The sequence below is a fragment of the Echiichthys vipera genome (genome assembly GCF_963691815.1).
Source record: "Echiichthys vipera genome assembly, chromosome: X".
NCBI lineage: Eukaryota > Metazoa > Chordata > Actinopteri > Perciformes > Trachinidae > Echiichthys > Echiichthys vipera.
Genome location: NC_139825.1, coordinates 45565833 through 45592560, shown reverse-complemented (window position 1 = coordinate 45592560; position 26728 = coordinate 45565833). Strand labels below are relative to the sequence as shown.

Sequence of the window (26728 nt, the reverse complement as noted above, 5' to 3'; positions counted from 1 at the left end):
TAGCTGCGCAACAGGCTAACCTTAGTTTTAACAGGTTATTCTTTAAAATAAACACCAAAACAGCATACAAGTGTCCGAACTCTTAGCTAACAGTTTGAGCCACTGCTGCAGCATGACCAATGGGGAAGTCAGGATTCTTCTATGGAGACAATCCCAGAAATTCTGAGAAATCTCTAATAGCGACCGACTGCCTGGCGTTCAGAGCTGGGCACAGCCAACCCAGACGGTCGGCGTACTAGTACTCCATTATTTGACACTTTGGTATCATTAAACATGACTGTAAAACATAATAACTACATTCATAGGTCAGGAATGATGGAAAAGCAATAGTAGGTCCTCTTTAAACATGCTGAAAGTGGAATCCTGTGGCAGCTCTCAGCTGCAAATATCAAGTTCCTGGGTGCTGAACAGCAGAGAGCCATTGGTCTTTGACTGCCCATTCATGCTGTTTCTTTTTGGCATTTGTATGTTTAGCACTATACAACCCACATAGGTGTATATATATATCCATTATATGTCAGTATACTGTATATGTATATGCATTCAAAATCTAGCTATGTTAATTGTACACGTAATAGTTAATGACACATGAAAGGGGTATAGAAAATAAAAAGCATCCCTTTTATTTGTTTTCCCTGATGATCCCAATGCACTGCAATGACAATAAAATCAGACTAGTAACCACTTAGTTTTTTAAAATACGCATGAATTACTTTTCCCTTCAAACCTAATCGAATACACAAATCGAAATCCACCAGGTGCTTGGTTAATGTGAAATCTGTTTGCATGTTTCAGACGCGCCGTTCGTCAAAATAAACCCAGACAAAGAGAAAAGCGATTGTTATTAGGAGACAGCTATTATCACATCAGAGGCCCTGGAGAGATGCGCATGCCACTTAAAGGACAAAGCAGAATAATCCTTCAATGTCTGCAGTAAGGCATGTGGATTATCTGTGACTGTATATGTGCGTGGTGTACATGCATGGCCAGGTGTTTGGATGATTATGTCTGTAAATAGGTATTAGATGGGAACTTTGAGGAAGGAGGGAAACAAAAAAACAGATTAAAAATAATACAAAAGTGAAAGCTAAGGAGATGATGAAAGAAACAGAGATGATATGAAAGAGAAACTTAAAGGTCAGCAAGGGTTATTGTGTTTCTCCACTTGAAATGAAGGTGTTGTGCAAAGAACACAACCACTGGATGCTAACGGGTGGATTTGGAGATGTTCGATATATGTGATTATGGTCATGGGGGGGGGGGGGGGGGGGTGGAGACTCACACTGTGCTGATCAGATAAGAATTCAGAAATAGGTCTGCAGGTAACCAAGTAAGATTATAAAATATTTTCAAGAGAGGGGGGAACCAAGCGACGCCCCAAACGTGAAAAAGTGAAGCTAATGCGGAAACATTAGGGGCAACTCCACAAAACAAGTCACATTGTATAGAGGTCAATGAGAAAATGAGCCTAGTTCTCACTTGATTTATTAACTCCGTAAACATTAATGAGTTTATGGTGTCAATCTCTAGTTTCAAGTCTTCTTTAATATAGCATTATGTTCATTTAGTAAATATATAGTTGTAGTTTATTGGTTTGCTTCAGCGCATGGCTACCATGTGATTGACAAGACGCTACCCTGGCAGTGTCCCCGAGTTGTCGGTCAGATCAAGCGATCGCTCGTCACCAAATCCACCCTTTGCTTTAAACGTGTTGACATCACAGTTGCTAAAACCAGTCCAATCTATGGGGGACTTTGAGTTTCATGGACTTTGCAATGAATCCTAATGTGACTGTAATGTTTTCACACACTTAGTCGATTTCACTAAAGGTTTAAACGTTAAAGGAAAGGACAGGATGTTTGAGTTGGATTTCAAAACCAAGACGGAAGAACTACCACTCCAGGAAATGTGATGCGTACCATGTCAAAACTCAGGTTGTGATCTAGACTTTGTAATTTTTTATTGATGGAAGAAGGTGAGGGCATTGTCGGAAAGACCTCAATTTTTAGTATATATCATAATAACTTTTGTTAAAGGCATTTTTCTGTTTTAATATATGTAAATAAAAATAAAATCAAAGACAGAAAGAAGCAATCATTACCAAAAATGATAAAAAAAAACACCTTATTTGTCAGTGGATGATCTAAATGGAGGACACCATGAACATGTTACATGAGATAATAGTTAAGAAAGCCTGAAAGTAAATGTCACAGTTTATTGGGACTTGTCCCGTGGACAGTTCCGGCCCGGGGGACTAGAGGGCTCTGCGCCTTAATGCGGAGGCTCCTGTCTGCCCGGGTTGGGGGGGGGGTCTCTGTGGCGGTGCTCCCTGTGACCTTGGACTGGGATCTCTCTCGGTGTGGTTGGCCCCCCCAAAGGTAGCTTCCTCTAGCCTCCTCTGTACCTCAGGTCTCGCTGCCCGGGCATGTCTCTGTAGTGACAGCTAGTGTTTGTGTAGGTGTGAGTGTGTGTGTCTGTGTGTCAGCGTGGCTGTGTGTGTTTATGTGAATGTGTGTATGAATGTATATATCTTTTTGTATGTCTCTGTGCTTGACTGTGGGAGGGTTGGGTTCATTTAACTTTCTTCTCCTGATTTTATTTGATGTTTCTCTTTTTCTGTTCATCTCTGTAACTTGGCACTTTGCGATACTTTCCTGTATGAAAAGCGCCGTATAAATAAAGGTTGTTTTGATTTGATTTGATTTCTAAAGCCAAATAAATGTTGGAATTTACAAGAAGACCAAGGCCTGCTTCAAAGTCCCTCAATGAATTCTACTGTATTTGATTCAAAATGGAGATTAAGTATTTAGACATTCATTAGGGCATTCATTTTTGCTTTTTATATCAGTTTATTATTCAATTCAATTCAATTTTATTTATAGTGCCAAATCATAACAAAAGTCATCTCAGGACACTTTACAGAGTAGGTAAAGACCACACTCTATGACTTATATGTGGTTTACAGAGACCCAACAATTCCCCCGTAGAGTACGGTGGCGTTGAAAACCTTCACTATAACAGACAGGAACGTCAGACAGACCCAGCTCTGTGGAGGACGCACATCTGTCTGCACCGGAGAGAGGAAGAAAAGGAGAGAGAGAGAGAGAAAAGACGGACAGATGGACAGAGAAAGACAAAGACAGAAACAAAGACAGAGACAGACGCACTTCCAGAGATGCAAGCAACCACAAAAGTAACAGTAACTATAATAATGTCTATAGTAGTAGATAATATAGAAGAATAGTAAAACAAAAACCTATAACCTGAACTTTTTTGTTATCTCTCAGGCTTGATTGACAGAAATTAGTTCCTGTCAAATGAATAACACACACACACACACACACACACACACACAGACACACACAGACACACACACACTCCAGTCGTTCTATCCAAAATGTTGAGATATGCTTTGTTGGGCATTGGGGAATTTCATTAACCTTTGAGAGGCTTTGTATTTTTTAAACTGCAGTGGTCGGCGCCGCTGACCAAATAGGTTTTGATAAGCCCTTTTCGCAGCCTTTGAGTGTTTATCAATATGTCAAGCTATTTTTGAAGAATCTGCATAGCGATGAAGTCTCTGTTTGTGTTTGATTCACAATTGAGAGGTGTTTGTTCTTCTCTTTTTGTGAATTCTTTCTATGTGTTTGTATTTGCATGCATATTGTGCCTTTTCAAATTGAACATCTGGAAATGGCATCTGAAATACACAAAAATGAACAAAAGTTTGGTTATTTTAGAGAGAGATTTATATTTAGATCAAGTAATCAGATTTTTAAAAATTATAATTGTGTGTAAAATATATATTATAATTTTAGTTATTTTGCAAAAAGATATATTAGGCCTATTTGGTGTGATAACCTTATGGGGTGGGGGGGGGGTTGTGTTTAAGTGTCCGCGTGAGGGGGAGAGAGAGAGAGACAAGATGTGTGTGTACACTCGCAATTTACCATGAATATGTTTACTATTTAAACAATTCAAAGTAGTGCATAAATTCTACCTGACGCACGTGTTTACTCAAACAGGTTTCAGAGACAAATACATTTATTTAGAAAATGAATGAGACAGAAGGAAGAGCGAGTTGCTCCCTTCCTGTTTACCCTAGCAATTCAATTCAATTCAATTCAGTTCAATTTTATTTATAATGCCAAATCATAACCAAAGTTATCTCAGGACACTTTACAGAGTAGGTAAAGACATTTAAGGCGCTTTCTCACCAGCTTTATTTAGTTTGGTGGAATCGAACTTGAGTGTGTTTCCTCATTTGCTACAGTTCGTTTGTGCAGGTGAGAATGCAGCGATTGTACTCGTGTGCGCACCAAAAGAGGACCAAATAAGCGGACTAAGACTTGTTAGAAGTGGTCTTGGCCCGCTTCCAAACGACCTCTGGTGCGGTCCATTTGTGGTGAGAACATGATTCAAAAGCACTGTTCATTCTCGGACCAACCCAGCTCCTTTAGGCACCTAAGTGATTTACGTAGTGATTAAGTCCCGCCCCTATCACCACCACAAAAACACCAACACACCAGCACGAGTCACCGCAGACAAACCTGGATTAGTAATGTTATAACCGAGGACCAACGCCAAAATCGACCCCTGCAATTGACTCTCTATTGTGACACTACTTGTGGCCGGTGTGTTGTCTGCTGTCTCTGTGTTTACCTTCTCAGCGTTCTGACCTTTTTTGTCCCAAACCTTAATTGAGCAGAGGTGCAGCTACATTTTGGTTCAGCACGTCCTCAACTGATTCAAACCAGATCAAATGAACAGGTGTGAAAGATTCAAGATTAAAGAAGCTTTATTTATCCCGAGGGAAATTATTGTGCAACAGTTTCAATACAAAGATGGGAAAGGATCAGAGTAACAATAAGCATAAAAACATAAATTAAATCAAAATAAAGCTAACGTAAAATAAATCAAACAATAACTAAATGTGACAGAGTGCAACCGACATTGTGGTTTAACGTAGGTTTATACAATATACAACAATACGCAGCGTGCAGTTTAGCAGCAGATTGAAATAAAATAAGTACAAACTAAATAAGAGAGAAGGAGCGATAAGTGATAACAGTGTTAAAGTGTAGCAGCATTTCTTACTAACTTAAGTGTTAGTACAACTAAATAAAGTGATGTAGTGATGATATGAAGTGACATTTGCTCAGGACACAGTGTCTCCACTGTTCCTCACCTGACCTGTAGATGAATTATACAGTTTGAGGCCACTGGAAGAAAAGACTTCCTCCGGCGTTCAGTATTACACCGGGGGAGGATGAGTCTGTGGCTGAAGGTGCTTCTGCTGGAGGTCAGCAGCTGGTGGAGAGGTTTGGTGTTGTCGTCCAGGATGCTGTGCAGTTTAGACAGCATCCGTCTCTCAGACACTGCCAATAAAGAGTCCAGTTTGACCCCCAGGACGGAGCCAGTCTTCCTGATGATTTTACTGATTCTCTTGGCGTCTGCTGCCCCTCAGTCTGCTGCCCCTCAGCCTGCTGCCCTTGGTCTGCTGCCCTCAGTCTGCTGCCCCTCAGTCTGCTGCCCTCAGTCTGCTGCCCTCAGTCTGCTGCCCCTCAGTCTGCTGCCCTCAGTCTGCTGCCCTCAGTCTGCTGCCCCAGCACACAACAGCAAAGAAGATGGCACTGGCTCCCACCGACTGATAGAACATCCTCAGCATGGTGTTACAAACACTGAGTGACCGGAGCCTCCTCAGGAAATAGAGACGACTCTGGCCCTTCTTGTAGAGAGCCTCAGTGTTCTTGGACCAGTCCAGTTTGTTGTCCAGGTTTACTCCAAGGTATTTGTAATCCTGGACAACATCCACAGTCACGCCGTTGATGGAGCGAGCCGTACCAAAAAACACCAAAACTATTAATTTTCGCATGTCGTGCACACCAGGGGAGTGGACTAGAAACAGACTATGAGTTGTGAAAACCCCCTTAAACTCGGTTTAATGTCTGATTTATAAAGTCTGTGTAACTTCTGGGTGAGCTCATGTGTGAAAAGAGCAGTTGAATAAATGTGCGGAGAATTCAAAGCGAGCCAGTGTGTTGATGACGTTTTTATCATGCAGCTGTGGCGCACACAAAAACTCTATTGGATCCGACTGATTCAAGGCAAGGCAACTTTATTTGTACAGCACTTTTCATACACAAGGCAGACTCAAAGTGCTTCACAGCACAACATGTCATGAATTCAAATGCATTACAGGAAGACAAAGAGGATAAAAACATAGACAATAATAAAAACAGTGCGGGCGTTAAAAGTGCAAAGATTCAGCAGAAAGCTGAGGTGAACATTACAGTTTTCAGTCTAGTTGTAAAAGTGGTCAGAGTGGGTGAAAGTCTCACATCTTCAGGAAGTTTATTCCAGCTGTTTGTTGCATAATGACTGAATGCTTTCCCTTGATTTGAGTTTACTCTGCGAACCACTAACAGACTGGCCTCAGAGGATCTCAGTGATGTAGAAGGCTGATGTAGTGGGAGCATATCAGTGATATACCTCGGCCCTGGACCATGTAGTGATTTAGACGTGAGCAGGAGGATTTTGAACGTACAGGAAGCCAAAGTAATGATTTAAGAACTGGTGTAATGTGCTCACATGTTTTGGTCTTTGTCAGAACTCAAGCAGCAGCGTTCTGAACGAGCTGCAAGGAGACCGTTACAGTAGTCCGGCCTACTGGTGATAAAGGCACGGACAAGATTTTCTAAGTCTTGAGTCTTCTAATTCAGACATTTGTGTTCCAACATACAGCTCCGCTTGTGTGTGAAAGCTCTTAAGTGACAGTTTTCTCTTTCTCTGTAAACAGTGTGAACACACTCATCACCTTATGGGATGGAAGCCTACTAAGGGCGCACTCACACTGTCCTTCCGCACCGGGCCAAAACAGGTTTTTTGGCTAAAGCCTAGTGCGTTTGACCAGTGTGAGTGCAACCGCTCCGCGCATAACTGCGGACAGCTGGCCATCCACGGCCCGTCTGAGAGAGGTGGGCTTTTGTAGAGCACATTTGCACATGTACGAGCACGAGCCTGCGCACGTGTACGAGCACGAGCACAATGCCTACGGCGGTTCTGAGGTCATTTCCTGTGCGCCTGTTGGGACATAGAAAATAGAAGGAGGGACCATGCGCGGACATTTAAAACAATGGCGGCGAAAGGTTCACGTTGGTGTGATGCGGAGGTGGAGTGTTTACTGCAGATTTGGTCGATGAAAAGATTCAAAAACAGTCGACAAGACGCACAAAAACTTTGAGGTCTACGGAAAGATCAGGAAACAAAGCCACGCATCGCCATGACGTCATCAATGCATGTGGCGTGTTACGGCGTGATGACGTATAGGCAGCAAGAAGCATTTGCGCGAGGCCCAGGTAGTGTGAGTACAAACGGGCCTGGGGAGAGGGAGGGAGGGACAAGTACCCTAAAGCCCGGGGCGCTGTGTGAAAGGACAGTGTGAGTGCGCCCTAATTCCCAGTCCAATAAAAAAAAGCTACTTAAATAACTTATATATCTTTTTGTTTACACCTGTTGTCTTGTTCAAAGAGAGAGAAAGCACAGTGAGAGGACAGAGGTTTGGTTCTGTGGTGTTCTGATGGATCATATCTGGGGAATATTACTTGTAGAAGGAAACGCCTGCGGACGACCAGAGAGGCAAACGCTAAAACACTTAATGTCTGATTATTATTATGTGAGTATTTCTGTATTTACTCGATATCAAACAAACAAAACCCACATTTATGAATGAGATCGAATCAGCGGACCTTACAGCAAATGATGAGGGGGATAAACAGACTTTATTTTTGGTTTTCTTTCCTTTCTTTGTTTTTTTTAACCGGCTCACCGGCATTGTGTGCAGAAAAACCGATTCAGTCGGCATTTAATGCACAACAACCGAATCGCTCGGCGTTTGTAGAACAGCCGAATCTCTCGGCATTGAGCGCACGACGACCGAATCACTCGGCATTGCGTGCAGAAAAACCGATTCACTCGGCATTAATGCACAACAACCGAATCACCCGGCATTGAATGTGGCCCTGTCGGACCACTCGGAGGAATCCAGATTTCCGCGGTGACATCCGCAGCACTTGGAGATGGCGCTGCCCACAGCGGAGAAGAGTCTGCGGATGACGTTCGACTCCTGTGGTGTCTTCAGGTGACGTTTGACGGAGGAAGCAATGAACTTCTCAAGTGCTGGTTCCCCTAGTTTTAGGGAGATCAGCACCATTTGTTCGTTGCCCCACTTCTTGCACAGGTCCTGGAAGATGGTCTTGTCGAGGTTCTTGAAGGTCTTCTGGGTGGCGTGGAAGTCTACACCCTCGACCTTTGCCCATATGACCTCAAACAGGTGCTTCATGATGGCCTCTGGGTTTGAGCAGGTAAAGGTCACTTTGTTTTTCCTGTATGCCCGCCCGACCAGCTGCTCCACAAACGCCTCGATGAACTGCTTGTTTCTTTCCTGCTGCGCCGCAAGTTTGGCAAGTGTCTCTTTAGTTACTGAGACGGTCGCTCCACCGGTCGATGCTTTACTCGATGCACCAGTCAACGCAGGCAAGTGCCCCATGAAGGGTGTGGTTGGTGACTCTATAGGAGGCATTAACTCACTGGCCGTTATACCTGTGATCAATCTGTCACTGTGGGTGTTGACCTGAGTGTTCATCCACCAACTCATCAGTCCCAGGAAACTCCACGCTCTGTCCTGGATCTCAGCGTACATGTCAGCATCGGACTGAGGAACATGCACTGTCCTGCAGACTGTTCCTGACGTTCCTGGATTAATCTCTGGCTCTGTTGCATTTGCGATGTGTCCGTAGAGGAGATCACTGAATTCCTGTGTGAACGTCTGGACTTTGAGAGGGGAAATGTTCTTGAATTTTGTCATTTCCCAACCTTCATTTCCATCCATTAGTTTTTCACCCTCCTCGGCCAGCAGAGAGGGAACGAGGTCTGTGATTTGCTGCGGTGATTTGCTGCTTTCTTCTTTGGGGTCCAGGTCGAATTTGTCCACCACTTCTCTCGCATTACGAGTGATCCATTGTTTGGCAAAATACTTTGCATAAAAGGCCTTGATCTTCTTCTCTGCTCTTTTCCTAAACCGAAGGTCCTCCTTTTCAGTCGTTGGACTTGGGACGTCTTTCAAACTCCTCACATCGTCGGCAATGTCTTCTACGACAGCCTCGATGTCAGAGGAGCTTTGAGATCGCAGCGTCAACTCAGAACGCGACTCTTCGTCCAAAAGAGGTTCAAAGATTTGAGTCACCTCCTCTTGGATCATGTCTCTAATCCTGTCCTCTGGTGTGGCCTCCACCGGGGCTTCTGTGTGTCCGTGGTCATCGTCTTCTAGGTCTTCTGGGTCTTCTAGGTCTTCTGGGTCTTCTGGTTCCTTGTCATCTCTGTCTGGGTCTTCTGGATCTAAAGGTGTAACTGGTGTCTGCCAGCGCTCCTGATCCTTGGGGTTGTCCGGATCCACAAGTGAAACTGATGCCCGCCTGTGGTCTGATGACTTGATGAGTTTTTCGGGGGAGGTGGTCGGATTCGGTCTTCTCCTCTTTATAAAAGGTGTTTTGACCCTGGCTGTGAGGGCCTTTAACAGTTTGCAGACGTGTTCGATCATAGTGTTCAGCCTGCGGGGGGGAGTGATGCGGTGTGTGCTTGCCAGAGAAGAGTTGACGTGTTCTGAAATGTCTCTGCTAAGCAAACTCGACAAACGATTTGAGGTGATACCCTGGATCGGGTTCTTGATGTCCAGAACGTCGGAGAAACTCTGTGAGACAGCGTCCCCCACACAGGACTGAATGTCCTCCACAGACACTTTAGTTTGGCCCTGGAGAGCTCTCAGCACGGCTTTGGACAAGGACCGTATTATGTCCAGCAGCAGTTCGGCCAGCACAATTTTAGTGGCGTCATCTGCGGTGCCTGTTTTCAACAGCTCCAGCTGTTCGGGGGTTATCCTTTTGAAGTAGGATTTGATCAGATAATTGCACAAATCCACGGCTCCTGACTCGTCCGTCTGTGGCGATGCTGGTCTTGAGAGGGCCATCGTGGCTGTTGTTCCTTCTGAATGCTTTGTGTCCTGAATGTCCGTCGAAGAATCCTTGTGAATAAGCGAGTTATTGTCCTTCCTGGTCGGAGCCACGTGAGCTTGTGTGCAGCAGCTGTTCAGGTCTGGAGGCAGATCGAGAATGTGCCGGAACCCTCAGTGATCTCTCATTTACATAGAATTATGATATCACAAAGGCAGTTCTTTAAGCTCCGCCCCCTCAACATCAAAGCCACCGCTGCTAGGCAACAGCGGAACACTCTGGCTGTTTGTTGTTTTTCAAACAATCAGTGAATGAAATGATTTTCATTTGTATCAGTGTTATTGTTATTGTTATTATTGTTATTATATAAAATAAAAGGCAGCTTAAGCTAGCAGTTTCCATTGTTGTGGGAATTTTGTAAATGTGTAATTCATAATTTACAAAGCTCCTCCCCAAGTGTTATTATGGAGGCAGACACTGTCCATGAGCCCTTAGCAATGTTGTTATTTTTAAAGCTGATCTTGTTCTGCTTAATTATGCTGTTATAGGCCTAGTCTGCCGGGGGATAATACTTTTCCAGATACTCTGACCTTCTCTGCTCTCTGTCTGTATCATTCATGTCTCATCAATGCATGTTACTCATTCAGCTTCTTCCCCAGAGTTATTTGCGTCGTCTCGCAGGTCTCTGCTGATGGTGGTGGTGCCTGCTGCAGTGGTCCTGCATGATGCTTCCTGCTGCTATTATAATCTATCACCTTAGCTGTGCTTGTTTCTACTATTCTGCTGTATTAATAAGTCATATTCACATTACTATAGATATTATTATAACTACTGGAAGTGTGTCTGTCTCTGTCCATCTGTCCGTCTTTTCTCTCTCTCTCTCTCCGGTGCAGACAGATGTCCGTCCTCAACAGAACTGGGTCTGTCTGACGTTCCTGTCTGTTATCGGGAAGGTTTTCGTTCAATTAAATTAAATTTTATTCATAGTGCCAAATCATAACAGAAGTTATGTCAGGACACTTTACAGAGTAGGTAAAGACCATACTCTGTGACTTATTTATGATTTACAGAGACCCAACAGTTCCCCCGTAGAGTACGGTGGCAACGAAAACCTTCACTATAACAGACAGGAACGTCAGACAGACCCAGCTCTGTGGAGGACGCACATCTGTCTGCACCGGAGAGAGGAAGAGAAGGAGAGAGAAAGAGAAAAGACGGACAGATGGACAGAGAGAGACAAAGACAGACACAAAGAGAGAGAGAGAGCAACAAGCAACGTACAAAATGCCACTTACACATTTACTCAAAAAAACTATAAAGACTGATCAGGAAGGTGACGTTATGTTAAACATTCATGCAAAACTAAACATAGAGGCATTCATGAGAACAGCTAATGTTAACGTTACGTTTTCTCTTCCTGTTTCTCCGTAACTACGGCAACCGACCTCCTTAAGCTGCAACACTGCCGCTCGGTGAAGTGGCGTTAACAACGGGCTGCTTTTGGCTCAGACGATGAATCATCAATGTCGTGCTGTTGTGGTAGAACAGTTCTAGTTTGCAGTGGACACATTGAACCTTTTTGACTTCTTTTTAAGCGTGAAATGATCCCAAACTTAGTCTCCTCCTTCACTGGGCTGTAGTGGTGAGCATCCGCAAAAACGATCCGTGTGGAACAATGATCCCTGCGCTGAACAGGCCGCATAACGCGCAAGATTGGAATTGAACCAAACATGGAGGCAGAAATGTTGCCATGCTACATTTTTGCAATCGAGTATCTCAAGTTGAAAAGAACGGACTTGTCTCTCTCTCTCCCTCATTTCCTGTCGTCTCTCTACCATCAAAAATAGCATTTTAAGAGGAAGTAGCTTTTGTAGACTGTGATCTTTTAAGTATTACTATGTTATTTTTAAGTGATAAGAACCTGATTGTTTCTGTCTTGTTTTAATATATCCGCTCCTATATTAAGGTGACTTTAAAGACTGTTGTAGTGGATCGTATAAGTCATTTTTAAAATCAATGCACTGAGACAAATACATAGGAACACAGTTGATGGACTTTATTGGCTTCCCGGGATCTTGCAGTCAATGAAAGTCCGGAGATCAGAATCAGAATCAGAGTCAGGTTTATTGCCAGACAATTTTCATTGCTAGGAATTTGACTGAATTGACAGCGCCTACATAAATATAAACATGAACACAAGCAAGACTAAACATATGGCATTTAATTATATACATGAAATATAAGTGACTGTATTTGTGTGACCAGTGCAGGTGGTAGTGTGCAAGTTAAAGTGTCCAGTGAAAAAAAAAAGGGGGGGGGGGGTGTTAATATCTAATATATATATATTAATATATAACACCTGTGATTTGGGTACGTTAATATAGCGTATGAGTTACAGATGTCGTTAATATAACGAATGACCGTTAAGTGTCTCTAACAGAAATCCAAAGCCTGATGGCCGAGGGGAAGAAACTGTTCTTGTGGCGGGAGGTTTTGGTCCTGATGGACCGCAGCCTCCGGCCAGAGGGGAGAGGGTCAAACAGACAGTGTCCAGGGTGGGAGGGATCAGCAGCTATCCTCCCTGCTCTCCTCAGGGTCCTGGGAGAGAAGGGAGGTTGCAGCCAATCACCTTTTCTGCAGAACGTATGATACGCTACCAGACAGTGATGGAGGAGGTGAGGATGGACTCAATGATGGTGGTGTAGAAGTGGACCAGCATTGTCCGCGGTAGATTGACTCACTTTACATTCTGGTTTTATAAGCCTGCACAAACAACCTTGTCATCTGAACTGACGTTAACATTTCTGTATCAGATGTCATTCACTTTGTGAGAGAAATACTCTTATTTCAAATACGCAGTTACCACACAACCCCTTTAGCAACTCTGCGAAACCCTGATTGTCCAAATAGGGACCTTTTCTGATCTGGCGATCTTCTCACACAGTTACAATGTCACAGTGACACTGCTGTAGCTACATGAGCAATTAACCTGGGTATCTCCTGCAAGAAGTGTGTTGTTCAACATCCTATTTTCGCGACAAATATTTTATTGCCCTATAATATGATATTCATTTCTTGGCTACTGGTGTGTGATTGTGTTCTGGTACTCTGTTATTTGGTTCTGTGAGCTCACCAATAGCTGCTTGTTGGTAGATAACTGTTCAGAGGTCGAGTCACGTGATCGCCTGGACAGAGATGGCAGCTTGAAGTTTCAGCTCCCGGCTCAACTTATTCATTTACTAGCTTTACCTGGGAAATATCATATTATAACTTTACTGCGAACTGTGTAAACTCTTTGAAACTGACATGTCTCAAAAATCCAAGACCAAGGCTCAAGATGTGGACGCTATTGCGGAGGCTTTGCTGGCAAAATTGGAGCCTCGCCTCGCTCAGATTCAACATGTGGGGGAACACAACGAGCGAAAGCTAACTGCTATCCACCAGCAACTAGCAACGCTAACCGCTAACCTCAATGACGTTAGATCTGAAGTCGACACTCTCAAAGTCACTGCGCAAAGTAATTCTGAGACCCTGGATGAACAAGCCCGATCTCTGCGAGACTTGGAGGAAAAAATGGCAGAAATGGAGGACAGAAATCGGAGATGCAATATCCGAATCATTGGATTAGCAGAGGGGCTGGAAGGATCGAATGCAGTCCAATACCTGACGCACTCCCTCAAGACATGGTTCCCTAAGCTGGCAGACGACGGCATCGAGATCATGAGAGCCCACCGAATATACAGAAACGCTACAAAGAAGTCAGATACCGCCCCAAGAACCCTGATCTTCAACGTACTTCGTTTTACATCGAGGCAGGCTATCCTACGGGCAGCGCGTGGAGTGGAGCTGAAGGTTGGGGAGCGAGTTTTACGATTCGCCGCCGACTACAGTAACCACACGGTGAAGCGTCGCCAAGCCTTCCGTAATGCCATGGATTCGGCTCGCAACAAAGGTCTGGAGTTTTTCCTCCTCTACCCTGCGATACTGAAGATAAAAGAGGGTGGCCGTTTCAGTTCGTTTACATCTGCAAGACAGGCTGAGGACTTTGTGCGTAAACGTCGGGCTCCCTCCCCTCTCCTTTTGGAGGAGAGGACGCCCGCCTCTGAATAGGATGCTTCGGATGCGGCTGGTAACGTACAGGATGATGATTGACATGTCGACCCAAGGACATGATATGCTCAGGTTTCTTATAAGAGTATTCATTTCATAACTTGAATGTTCGTATTACCCTTTTGATGCTTAATGTTCATAACCGTTGCAACAGCCCATGATTTGCCCATTTCCCCCTTGCCGTTAAATGATGCTGAGTAGGCTACACTCTGGGCTGTATCGAGCCGTAGCAGTGTTATGCTCTAGCATGTCCTTACTCTGAATACACTTAGAACATTGTAACCAGGTATTTAGCTGGAATATTTTACCTTCATATTGTAAGTTGGGCCGGTTCCTCTCTCGCTGCCCGTTTCCATTGCTGGTCACAGACCCACTTTCAGTGTTTGCCGTTTGGCTTTATATGTTTTCCCCTTACGTGTATTACTCCCCCGTGTATCTCCGTCTCGTCTATTTTTGTATGTTCGCGCTCTACATGTTCCGTGTAACGTCAAATCACAATGCTCTTCTGAACTGTTCTGATGATGTAAAAGGCGGCGTTGGCGCGTCTATTTGTGCGCACTCTCCGCTAATACGTCTCTTTTTTGACAATGGGTGAACTGACAACGTTAGTCTGGAATTGTGGTGGTTTAAATGCCCCTCATAAAAGGACTAGCACTCTAGGATTACTGAAAAGGAAAAATGTTGACATTGCTTTCCTACAGGAGACACATTTACTTCAGGCTGACAACAGCCGCCTGGCTAATAGATTTTACCACACAATTGCATCATCTTCTGCCAATACAAAAACAAAAGGTGTGGCTATTGTTGTTAAACGGAATCTCTCACTTAAAATATTGTCGACATGGTCGGATAATTCAGGCAGAATTGTGATTTCTACTGTGGAATTTTCTAATAGGAAAATTGCTCTGATATCTGCTTATGCCCCCAATAACCATGACAAAATATTTTACAATACACTCACACATCAAATGTTAGAACAGGAAGATTGCTACTTCATGGTAGGTGCAGATTTTAATGCTGTGTGGGACCCCTTGGTAGACAGGTCGGGTGCGAGGGCAACAGGGGATCAGGCGCAGGCCACAAACGCTTTGAGGTTTTGGGCCAATAATTTAGGGCTTGTAGACATCTGGCGTGTAATGAACCCCACTCACAAGGATTTTTCTTTTTATTCTGGTAGGCATAAATCTTTCTCTAGAATTGATTTCCTCTTTGTGTCTCCCCGTCTTTTCAACACTATAGAAAAATCAGAGCTACTTTGTATTGCACTTTCTGATCATAAAGGCGTTCTATCTTCTACTACCCTTGGGAATCTATCTCAACGTGCTGTTAGATGGCGTTTCAACACTTCATTATTGAAAGATGGAACTTATATTTCTCAGTTTATTACTGAACTTGATATGTTTACAAGCTTCAATGTTGGGTCAGTGGAGGACCCCAGGATTTTGTGGGATGCATTAAAAGGCTTCATTAGGAGCAATACTATTCTATACTGTTCTAGCAAACATAAAGCCAAGTCTCTTCATCTTAAAAATCTTGAGACTGAGCTCTCCAGGTTAGACTCCCTACTACAAACAAATTTCACAGATCAAACAGACCTTAAACGGTCTTTAGTCAAAAAGGAAATTAATAACATTCTAAAACAGAAGTCAGAATTTCTAATTCACAGGACAAGGCAACGCTACTATTTTCAAGGCGCTAGACCTAGTCATCTACTTGCCATGAGAATCAGGGCCAATGATCACTTTGCAGATATACCTATGATTAAATCTGAGGATGGCGTCATCAAGACTGACCCTGTCGAAGTCAAAGCTACCTTTCAGAGTTTTTATACCAACTTATATGAATCTGACGTCACTCTAGACAGAGCCCAGTGTGTTTCATGGTTAGAAAACCTTAACTTGCCCCGGCTCACAGCAGAAGATTCGGCCGCCTTAGACAAACCAATCACGCTAGATGACCTGAAGGAGGCAGTACAGAGTATGCAGAAAGGGAAATCCCCGGGTTTGGACGGGATCCCCCCTGAGTTCTATGTAACGTTTTGGGAACAACTGGGGCCTTACCTACTTGACATGATTCTGTTCTCTCTTGATAAAGGGGAACTCTCAAGGGATGTTAACACTGCCTTTATCTCATTGCTCCTGAAAAAAGATAAAGATCCCTCTGATTGCTCTAGTTATAGGCCGTTAAGCCTCTTGAACTCTGACCTAAAAATTTTTGCCAAGCTTTTAGCCCAACGCCTAGAGCCTTTCATGCCCAATTTAGTCGACCATGACCAAACTGGATTCATAAAAACAAGAATGGCTGCAGACAATGTTAGACGTCTTCTGCACATCATTGATGCTGCAGAGTCATGCGATACGCCAATGTCACTCCTATCTTTGGATGCCATGAAGGCGTTCGACAGATTGGAATGGCCCTTTCTATGGTCTGTGCTGGAGGTGATGGGCTTTGGCCGATCTTTCATTGGGATGATTAAAGTTATGTACTCTAATCCATCGGCACGCGTCTTAACCGGGCGTACATTTTCTTCTCTGTTTCCTGTCTCTAGATCCTCACGACAGGGCTGTCCTCTGAGCCCCGCACTGTTTGTTCTCTCGTTAGAACCCCTTGCCCAAGCTGTTCGTCTGTCCCAGTTGGTATCTCCTATAACACTGCATGACACACGTCATCATCTCTCTTTATTTGCAGATGATATCATGGTCTATCTAGAAAATCCATCTCAATCCATCCCCCATCTTCTGTCTATTTGTGAGAATTATGGCAAAATGTCAGGATTTAAAATCAATTGGTCTAAATCTGCACTCCTCCATTTGAATGAGGCCGCCTGCAACTCCAACATTTCTTCGTGCATTCCGATCGTCAAGCAATTTAAATACCTTGGTGTTGAGATTTTCCCCTGCCTAAATAAGATTGTTAAACACAATTACTTAGTAGCCCAAAATAACGTTTTGAAGGATATGGAAAAATGGGTGCTTCTCCCTATGTCTATCCAAGCCCGTGCCTCAATTGTTAAAATGAACATCCTGCCCAGGATCAATTTTGTCAGCTCCATGCTTCCTCTATCGCCTCCTATTGACTACTGGACTAAATTACATTCAGCCGTTTCTAATTTCATCTGGAAAGGCAAACGGCCGAGACTTAAACTGGCCACCCTTCAGAGGGGAAAGGAAAATGGTGGTTTAGCTGTTCCTGATTTTAAACTGTATTTTTGGTCCTTTGTTTTAAGACCTTTCCTTACTTGGCTTAATCCAGACATGCCTGCTTCTTGGCTTACTCTAGAACGCGCTATGACGAAACCATGGCCATTACAGGATGTTCTCTTTTCTAATATTTCTAATAAGCAGTGCCAACTAAGATTTGGGCCCATCATCTCTTATCTCATCAGGACCTGGCGGGTAGTAGAAAAGTTTTCTCGCATAAACTGTAACTGGCACTCACATTCCCCTGTATTTCACAATAAGTCGTTACTGATAGGTGGGAGTCCTATAACAGCACCGCATTGGGAACAACGAGGGGTTCATTATTTAAAGGATATATTCAGTGACTCTGGCTTGTTACCATTCTCTGACTTACAAAATACATTCAATCTGCCACGTTCTACCTTTTTTTTCTATTTACAATTAAGATCTGCGCTCAAAGCATATGGTGTCCCCTGGCAAAGTTCCTTGCCTACTCATCCTATCCGTAAACTGTTTACTAGTCAGTCATCATCAAAAGGTATGGTATCTAGGCTTTACCACTTCTTGGTCATACCCAAACATATTGGCCTTCCTATAGAAAAGGTCTGGTTACGGGACTGTCCTGATCTAAGCGAAGAATTTGATTGGGACGATGTTTGGTCCAGCATCTCAGAGGTGTCGCGTAATCCTGATCACCAACACATTCATTATAACTTCATCCATAGAACCTATCTGACCCCTGTAAGGATGCACCACATGAAAATAGTCAATAACCCTCTATGCACGTTTTGCCCAACTCAATCCAACGGCACCTCTCTCCACATGTTCTGGGCCTGTGGCCCTGTCTCTCAGTTTTGGAATGATGTTGCATCTTGTCTGTCTCGTTTGTTCACTGTCAATGTGCCTGTTCACATGGGTGTTTTGATTTTGAATGACTTGTCGCCTCTCGGTGTTGCTGGAGTAACTCAGAGGGGAATCTATGCTGGACTAACCGCTGCCAAGAAGATGGTAGCTACACGGTGGAAGCCACCCCATGACCTCTCAATGCGGCATTGGAGCCTCACGTTTTTAGACGTTATATTCATGGAACTATCCACAGCTAGAGTCAATGGAGCTTCAGAAAAGACTTTGGACTTTTGGCGTAACCTAACAGACTCTATCAAAGACTTGATGGGACACTAGAGCCTTTTTTGTTTCATTTTTAGTTTTTGTCTTGTGTTTTATCTTTATGTTTGTCTGTTGTGTGTGTCATGTTTGTCGAGTCTTGTCTCCCCTGCCCCTCCCTTTTTTTCCCCTACTTTACGTGATTTGTAATTCTGTTATAACAAAAATCATAATAAAAATTTGATCAAAAAAAAAAAAAACTGTTCAGACAGAGAACGTGACCTTTACATTGATATAGAGATATATGTGGCTATTTCTATATCAACACATCTATGCATTTGCCGTGTCCCTACAATACAAATAATCTAGTTTCAAGCATCTTAAATGAGTTTTTGCCGGAAATGTTGCAGTGTCCCTGACTGCTTTTGTCTGCAGTCTTGACTATTGGAGCTAGAAACCTGGGTTTGACTAATGTTCTGGGGTGTAATTGGTTCATGTAATTAGCCAACCAGCAGTATGAATCATCAAATATGAATTTAATGTCAGTAGTTTTCAGCTTTATTTTTGTTTTCTGTTTTAATACTACATTTTGTATCCGCCTAGATGTTGTAACTTCGGCACCATGGTGATGCAGTGCTCAGTGTGCCCCTCTGTATGTTCTCAATGTGGGTTTTCTTTGGAGCCAACTTCCTCCCACAGTCCGAAGACAATCAATTTAGGATGCTGTCTCTCCATCGCCCATAGGTGTGAGTGTGACTGGCAACATGTCCGGGTAGTTCAGGCTTGTAACTGGTAACATAACCAGTTAAAACTAGATCGGTAAAGTAAACAGCATATCAGTGATGTGCTTGTGTGCGAACTTGTGTTGCCTCAATACTACAGTATTAAGACTGTTCTGATTTGTTGCTGTTGACTGGTAGACTGGCAAATACCATCTGTCACACTCTTAAACACACAGACGAAGCAAAGATTTAAGCCCTGTAGAGACATCGATTGTTGACACAAGCAGAGTTAAAGTCAACACTCATCTACTTTGTAGAATTTGGCCCTGATGCCAGCGTGCCGTCCTACATCTGCCAGAAAATCAAAGGTACATATTTGATACCTGACAGAGTTGTTGATTTCTTAACTTTTTCTATCATCTTTTTTTTAATGAACTGCTTTTTTATCTAACAATTTAATCCTGAGATTATACCCTCCAACCAACCTTTCCCCTGCACCATGCCTTGTTGGCATTGCTGACACAACGCCATGTTACCATAGTGACAGTCTCCAAGGGTATGGCTGTGGCAGCTTCACAGTGTCACCTTGGTGATGGTTGCTCAGTGATGGAGGAGGTTGATAAGTAGAGTGGCCGTGTGATACCGACACAGCGGAGCACTGTGTGAGATGCTAGTGTCCAACTGACTGTCTTCCAACTTTAACTCAAATGTCCAGCTGCCTCTCTATAACCCTGGGACTCTGGGTTGTGTTTTACAGATGTTTCTTCTTTCATCCAACCCTGTCGCTCCACGACAGGGCCATTGCGGCAGTAAGTAGGGGTGACTGCACTTGATAACCTTCGTCAATAGGGGGCAGCAGTATGCTTGAAATCTGCTGACAGGATTTAAGGAAAATTCATCCTCCGAAAACAAAGTGGGTTATAATGAAGAGTGGCACTGTCTGTATTTCTGCATGACAGGAAAATAAGCAGCTGAAGAAGTAACGTGACACTGACTGCTAGAACAAAGAGGCTATAGTTAGCTGACAGCAATAACCGAAATCTGAGATAGCCGTGCCTCCATTGGTAGGCTAACGTTATATAAGCTGTTGGTGTGTGCCGCGTTCTTCAGTGCCTGTTGGCATTGAACAGTCCGATTGAAACTGGATATGCCATGTCCTTTTTTATGCTAAAACACTGCGACTGTGCAGAAAGCACAACGTGTATTCTCAGTTTAAATACTAGCATATATAGTATATATGAGTAATGATGGTTATCTGAGAGCCAGAATCTAGGAGAGCTTTGCACTTCATCCCATTGACCTCCACCTCGTTCCTCGGGCCCACTAGTGGGGTGTCCTCACCGCCAATTTCCTTCATCTGCTGTAGGGAGGGGTGTCTTGCTGCTTGCCTATGGTTGCCCTGGCACAGGCTCTAAGCATTTACATGCTGAGTTGAATTGGGTATTTTCCCCTCTGGAAGTGTCATAGACTGTGGGTAACCTACATAATTTGAGTAGCCCATTATGCAAATCGATAGTTACTGGGCTGATCGATGATAAGTAAAAAATAACGTCATGCTATCAGTCTTGCTAACTCATTGTACACCCCCTCACCAGTTTGTTTATTTTACTGCTTTTTTTATCTTTACCTCAATTTATCTTTAACAAAATCTGTCTTAACTTCCATGACTATAATGCTTTCCTCCATCTCTGTCAATGCTTCCTGATTTCTCTCTTCTTTTTACCTTCCACACGCCCCGCATCTCTAACCCTCCTTCCAGTATTCCCAAGTGTGCCGTTTGTCATTTGTCTCTTCCTCATTACTTTAAGTCGTTGCTAATCATCCTCTCCAGGACCTAGACAAATTCATCCATCTACCACAGTCCTCTCCCCCATTATTCCTGGAGTCTAGTCATGCATTTAACTTAAGCTAATTCTTACTTGCTCCTTAAGATTCTGAGGCATAATGTTTCCTTTTCCTGACGCATTTATCATTCAATCCAAACAGTTTTTTGTAAACATTTCGAAACATGCTTTATCTTTACAATTGCACACACTTAGGGCGCACTCACACTGTCCTTCCGCACCGCGACCCAGGCTTTAGGGTACTTGTCCCCCCTCCCTCTCCCCCCGCGCCCCAGGCCCTTTTGTACTCACTCTACCTGGGCCTCGCGCAAATGCTTCTTGCTGTCCATACGTCATCACGCTGTAACACGTCACACGCATTGATTGACGTCATCGCGATGCGTCGCTTTGTTTACAAATCTTTCCATAGACCTAAGAGTTTTTGTGCGTCTTGTCGACTGTTTTTGAATCTTTTCATCGACCAAATCTGCAGTAAACACTCCACCTCCGCATCACACCAACGTGAACCTTTCACCGCCATTGTTGTTGTTGTTAAATGTCCACGCATGGTCCGTCCTTCTATTTTCTATGTCCTAACAGGCGCACAGAAATGACGTCAGAACTGTTGTAGGCGTCGTGCTCATGCTCGTACACGTGCGCACGCTCGTGCTCCTACATGTGCAAACGCGCTCTACAAAGGCCCACCTCTCTCGGACGGGCCTCGGACTGCCAGCTGGCCGCAGTTATGCGCGGAGCGGTTGAACTCACACCGGTCAAACGCACTAGGCTTGACCCGAAAAACCTGTTTTGGCCCTGTTTTTGAAGGACAGTGTGAGTGCGCCCTAAAGCACTATATTATACAGATAAATAGAAAAGTGTAGTGGGAGTTTCAGTACAATAGCACCACCTGCAGGCTGCCAGTAATACCACAGCAGCTGCAGCACCAATCTGCAACTGTTATTTTAAAATAAAATATAATTTAAGAACAGATCCAGTTTATATCTTTACATTTTTTTTCTTTTTAAAAATCCTGACGAGTCCACTGACCTTGTGGCAACTGTGCAAAGTGGTCGCAGGCAAACCACACATTTCCTGTTGACGTTAACTGCTCCTGAGAGAGACTAGAGGGGAGTAGAGGAAGAAGACGAGGAGGAAGAGAAGAAGACAGACAGGACATAGTGTTGGGGTTGTTGTAAAAATAGAAAATGCAATACTCATTTGACAGCCCAAATGTCATATAAATAAAGTCAACGCAAGTAAAACCCGACTCCGCTTCCTCTCATTGTACAAAAGTGATGCCAGAAATATCCTGCAACCACGGTTTGGCTGAACCTTTGGGAAGCTGTACAGCCATCCATTGTTATTTACAGTCTATGAATTGAAAACGTAACTCGAATCATTTAGCAGCCCAACATTAGAGGGTATTTTTTTTGAGTGTCATCAGTGTCAATGTTAAATGGACTCTGTGCCACAGCCGCCATCAAGTTAGTAACATTAAATCTACTTGCTGTAAAACATTCATTCATTCATCTTCAACCGCTTGTCCCTGTCGGGGTCGCGGGGGGGCTGGAACCGATCCCAGCTGACATCGGGCGTGAGGCGGGGTCCACCCTGGACAGGACGCCAGTGTATCGCAGGGCACATAGAGACGAACAGAGACAGACAACCACTCACACCTACGGGTGATTTAGACTCATCAAGTAACCTAACACCTGCACGTCTTTGGACTGTGGGAGGAAACCGGAGAACCCAGAGAAAACCCACGCAGACACGGGGAGAACATGCAAACTCCACACAGAAGGGCCCCAGCCAGGATTCCAACCAGTTTTGAGGCGACAGTGCTGACCACCACACCACCGTGTCGAATCGTCTTACCTTCTATGGGCATGTATGTGTGCCCGGGCATTAATTGTCATACAAAAGGCTATCATTTAGTTGTTACATACTAATACAATACTTACTATGCTATCTTAGATGTACTCTGTATTCGTGTGTGCATGTACCTCTGTAGCGGTGAGTTCAGTATGACCTCCAGCAGCTGTGCCACTCCCCCCACAACCTCAACTGTGGCGTCTCTGACGACGCAAAATGACACCTGAGGACAGAAGACAAGACACCGTCAGGACACAAAGTGATCAATTTCTACTAAATCTGAAAGAGCAGACACAACAAGCTTTGGGCAGCATGCTCTTGAATACGCAATATCAAATTGAATCTGTGAGAGGTTTAACATCCTGTGATGGTCCATATTGTTGTTCTGAACTGACTATTTGACTAAAGCTAAGTCCTGGAGTGTCTCGTGGCGTTACCTTGGCTCTTAGGTAGCCAGTAATACACTGTGGACAGAGTCAGGACACTCTTCAGGGTGGCATCTGCTATCTTCTCTCCGTCCTGCAGAAGGAAAGAGAAATTAGGTTTCTGTGACAATTCAAGAGCTTAGTGATATTTGCACGTTTTCCTATTTTGTACTGCAACTGTTGCACAATAATTTCCCTTAAAAGTTTATGAATTATTAGGGGCGCGGATTCTTGAGTGACAGCTAGCTGCTGGCCCTCACTTCGCCTCGGAGGTAAACGTCAACCAGTTGGATGTGTCCCCCCGGGACATGTACATTCCTAACTACTTGGTTTCTTTGTGTTCAGTTTAACTTTTAGAAATAAAATGAAATATGCACTGTTTTGCAGTTTATACCTCAGAAATAATGATTCTTAAATCTGAAAAGGAAAAGCGTAGAGAGAATAGCCGATATATTTTGTAGATTTTATCACTTTTTGTTAAAAACATCATATTGTGAACTCAGTATTGTGAATTGAATCCAATCGTGAGTTGAGCCGGTGTTTCCTTACATCCCTACTGATCAGTCTTGTTAAACTGTGTTTAATAACAGGCTTCTGGTCCAGCTGCAGTATTGTTATCGTTGTTACTGTTACTGTTGTCAGGCACCTGGTTAAAGATTATCCAAACAAACACGATAATAAAGCAAAAGAAAAGCTCTGTCATGTCCGTCATGGTGCCAAAAAGATATTTATGTCAAATAAAAAGGTATTTCTGCAGATCAAAGGGACTGGGTGGCTTTAATGTGTCCCACATAAATATATACAAGTAAAGCCTAATAGATGTCTTAGGGCGCACTCACACTGTCCGTCCGTACCGCGCCCCGGGCTTTAGGGTACTTCTCCCCCCTCCCTCTCCCCCAGCACCCCAGGCCCGTTTTTATTCACACTACCTGGGCCTCGCGCAAATGCTTCTTGCTGTCCATACGTCATCACACCGTAGCACGTCACACGCATTGATGACGTCATCGCGATGCTTCACTTTGTTTACAAATCTTTCCGTAGACCTCAGAGTTTTTGTGCGTCAGACGGGCCGTGGACGGCCAGCTGGCCGCAGTTATGCGCGGAGCGGTTGCACTCACACTGGTCAAACGCACTAGGCTTAACCCGCAAAACCTGTTTTGGCCCGGTGCGGAAGGACAGTGTGAGTGCGCCCTTAAACACGCTACAAACTTCAAATACGTGTGATTATTCAGTTCCAAGAAACACTGAAGTTTAAAAAAAAGATATATCTTTATTGCACCCACAGACACCTTGTTATGAATATATGCACATTATGATCCAGATAAAAGCAGTACACATATTTGTTGTCAGAGTCTGCACAGGGGAGAGGTCAGAGCCCCTGCCCCTAAAAGGGTCTCCGTACGGACCTGCACCACACATTGCTGCTCTGTGGGAAACACTGACAAGCGGTACACTAAGAACTGTAGTTTTACTTTCACAGGGCTGTGTCAGACTGTGTCGGATTGAATGTCTATAATGGAAAAAAATGGGCAGATATTCAAATGAAATGATGCTGATGATTAAACAGTAAGAGATTGTGTTATTTTTGACACCCAGATAATTTTTAAAGCCCAACCAAGATGCGCTTTGACGGAGTCGAAACCTGGAAAGTACAACTTAGTTTAAGAGGGGGAGGGGGTTATTCCTGCACACTAAGGAGACAGATTAAAAGCTCATGAGTTATTTTCACATTTGTAGCAACAGAACTTATTAATAGGCTTATATTTATACCCAAATAGGTTATTTCTCATTGTTTTTTTGGGAGAAACCAAACATCTATATGTAAAATCAGACATTCAGCACCCCCAGAGCCAGAAGGGAATAATCCATTGTTTCATAACCACATTTTGCGACGATTCAAATGTGAGATTGGAAGTTGAATGGAGCTCCTCAGAGCGAATTGTCGAATAGTCAATTATTCGGGGTCACCCCTATTGTATATAATAAGAGTATTATTCAAGTTTAGCTCATTTTCTGGTGAAAGACCTGTGTTGTGATTAATAAACCTTTGATCAAACCTACCCAGAGTATTAAACCTGTTGCTTTTATCAAGGTGTCCTGTTGAGGATCATAAGCGGTCCAATATTATCTCAGCAAAGCAAAAATTATGGTCTTAAAAATAGACTGACCTGTTGTGAAGGCAGTGGGGATTTAGAGAAGGCGAGGCAGAGTTCAGTGGCCTTCTGGGACACTGCCTTCACTGCCTGGTCTGGAGGACAGAAGAGACATTTACGTTGTTTGATATAAAAAATATGAAAATGCATTTTTAAAATATGACATAATGTCTGGGAACATAACAAAACATCTGAGGTAACAAGATGGTAAGTGTTGCTATTCATGAGGGATTACTGACGGACGACGGTCGTGATAAACTATACTCAACTCAGAGTGTCCCAGAAGGTGGAGAGGTTGAACGCTTCATCTGACTCTTTTGGCTCTCCGTCTGCGGGGAAAATTAACATTCGGTTAAGCATAACTTTACTAGTCCTGGAAAAATACTATACACAAATGCCAAAGTGAAAAACAACAAAACGTGTTTATTTAATGACTGTTTTCATAGTTAAAATGTCACAATGTATGAAAAAAGGGATGGGTGAAAGATCGTGTTACGCATTTACTTAATTGGAATAAACCTAATTTCCCCTCTGGGATAAATAAAGTTATATATCTATCTATCTAAACAAAAACAGACATTCCCATCTGTTTTTTTAATCCATAACAGTCACCGCTCTAATATTTGGAGCCGATACTACTTTTGCTCCCTCAATTTCCATCTTAAAATTATAAAACGATGATAAGAAGAAGAAGAAGAATTACTTTATTAATGCCGCAAAGGGGAATTAAATTTTTTCACTATGGTATTACATGTTACACACACACACAGACCTGAAATACACACACATGCACAAACAGAACCTTTATACATGCAATCAATGGAGAGATGTCAGAGCGAGGGGGCTGCCAATGGCTCAGCGCCCCGAGCAGTTGGGGGTTCGGTGTCTTGCTCAACAGCACCTTAGCAATGCCCAGGAGATGAACTGGCACCTCTCCAGCCACCAGTCCACGCTCCTTTCATGGTCCACAAAGGGACTCGAATCGGCAACCCTCCGGTTACCATCCGAGTCACCTACGGACAGAGCTACTGCAGCCGATAACAAATGTTAAAAGTCTCAATTTAGAAAGAGGAACATTTATTGAACTTAAAAAAGGCAACACGGAGCTGCCTGGGGACGCCTGTCTGTAAATAATGCTGGGAAAAAACTATTGGCGCACGCAGCAGCCCGCATCGGCCGATGCTGATACGCGTAAGAAACGCAAATATCAGCCGATATCCGACAGCTGATGTATCAGTGTATCACTAGTATTATGTACATTTTATTGTCTGATGACTACGACTGCTTTATGAGTATGACTTAGTGGTTTATTGTTTAATTTTATAAGGTGACC

At 43.6% G+C, this 26728-nt stretch overlaps 1 pseudogene across 1 annotated transcript in view; it reads right to left on the bottom strand.

Annotated features, from left to right (window-relative positions):
- Window positions 1-26728, bottom strand: part of LOC310965897 (cyclin-D1-binding protein 1 homolog) — a 29983-nt pseudogene that overhangs the window by 2540 nt on the left and 715 nt on the right. The window contains exons 2-6 of the transcript in view: window positions 25665-25724; window positions 25411-25490; window positions 23255-23336; window positions 22949-23040; window positions 21993-22066 (exon numbers count right to left, since the gene is read on the bottom strand). The product of the transcript in view is annotated as a cyclin-D1-binding protein 1 homolog (transcript). The remainder of the gene's footprint in view (window positions 1-21992; window positions 22067-22948; window positions 23041-23254; window positions 23337-25410; window positions 25491-25664; window positions 25725-26728) is intronic.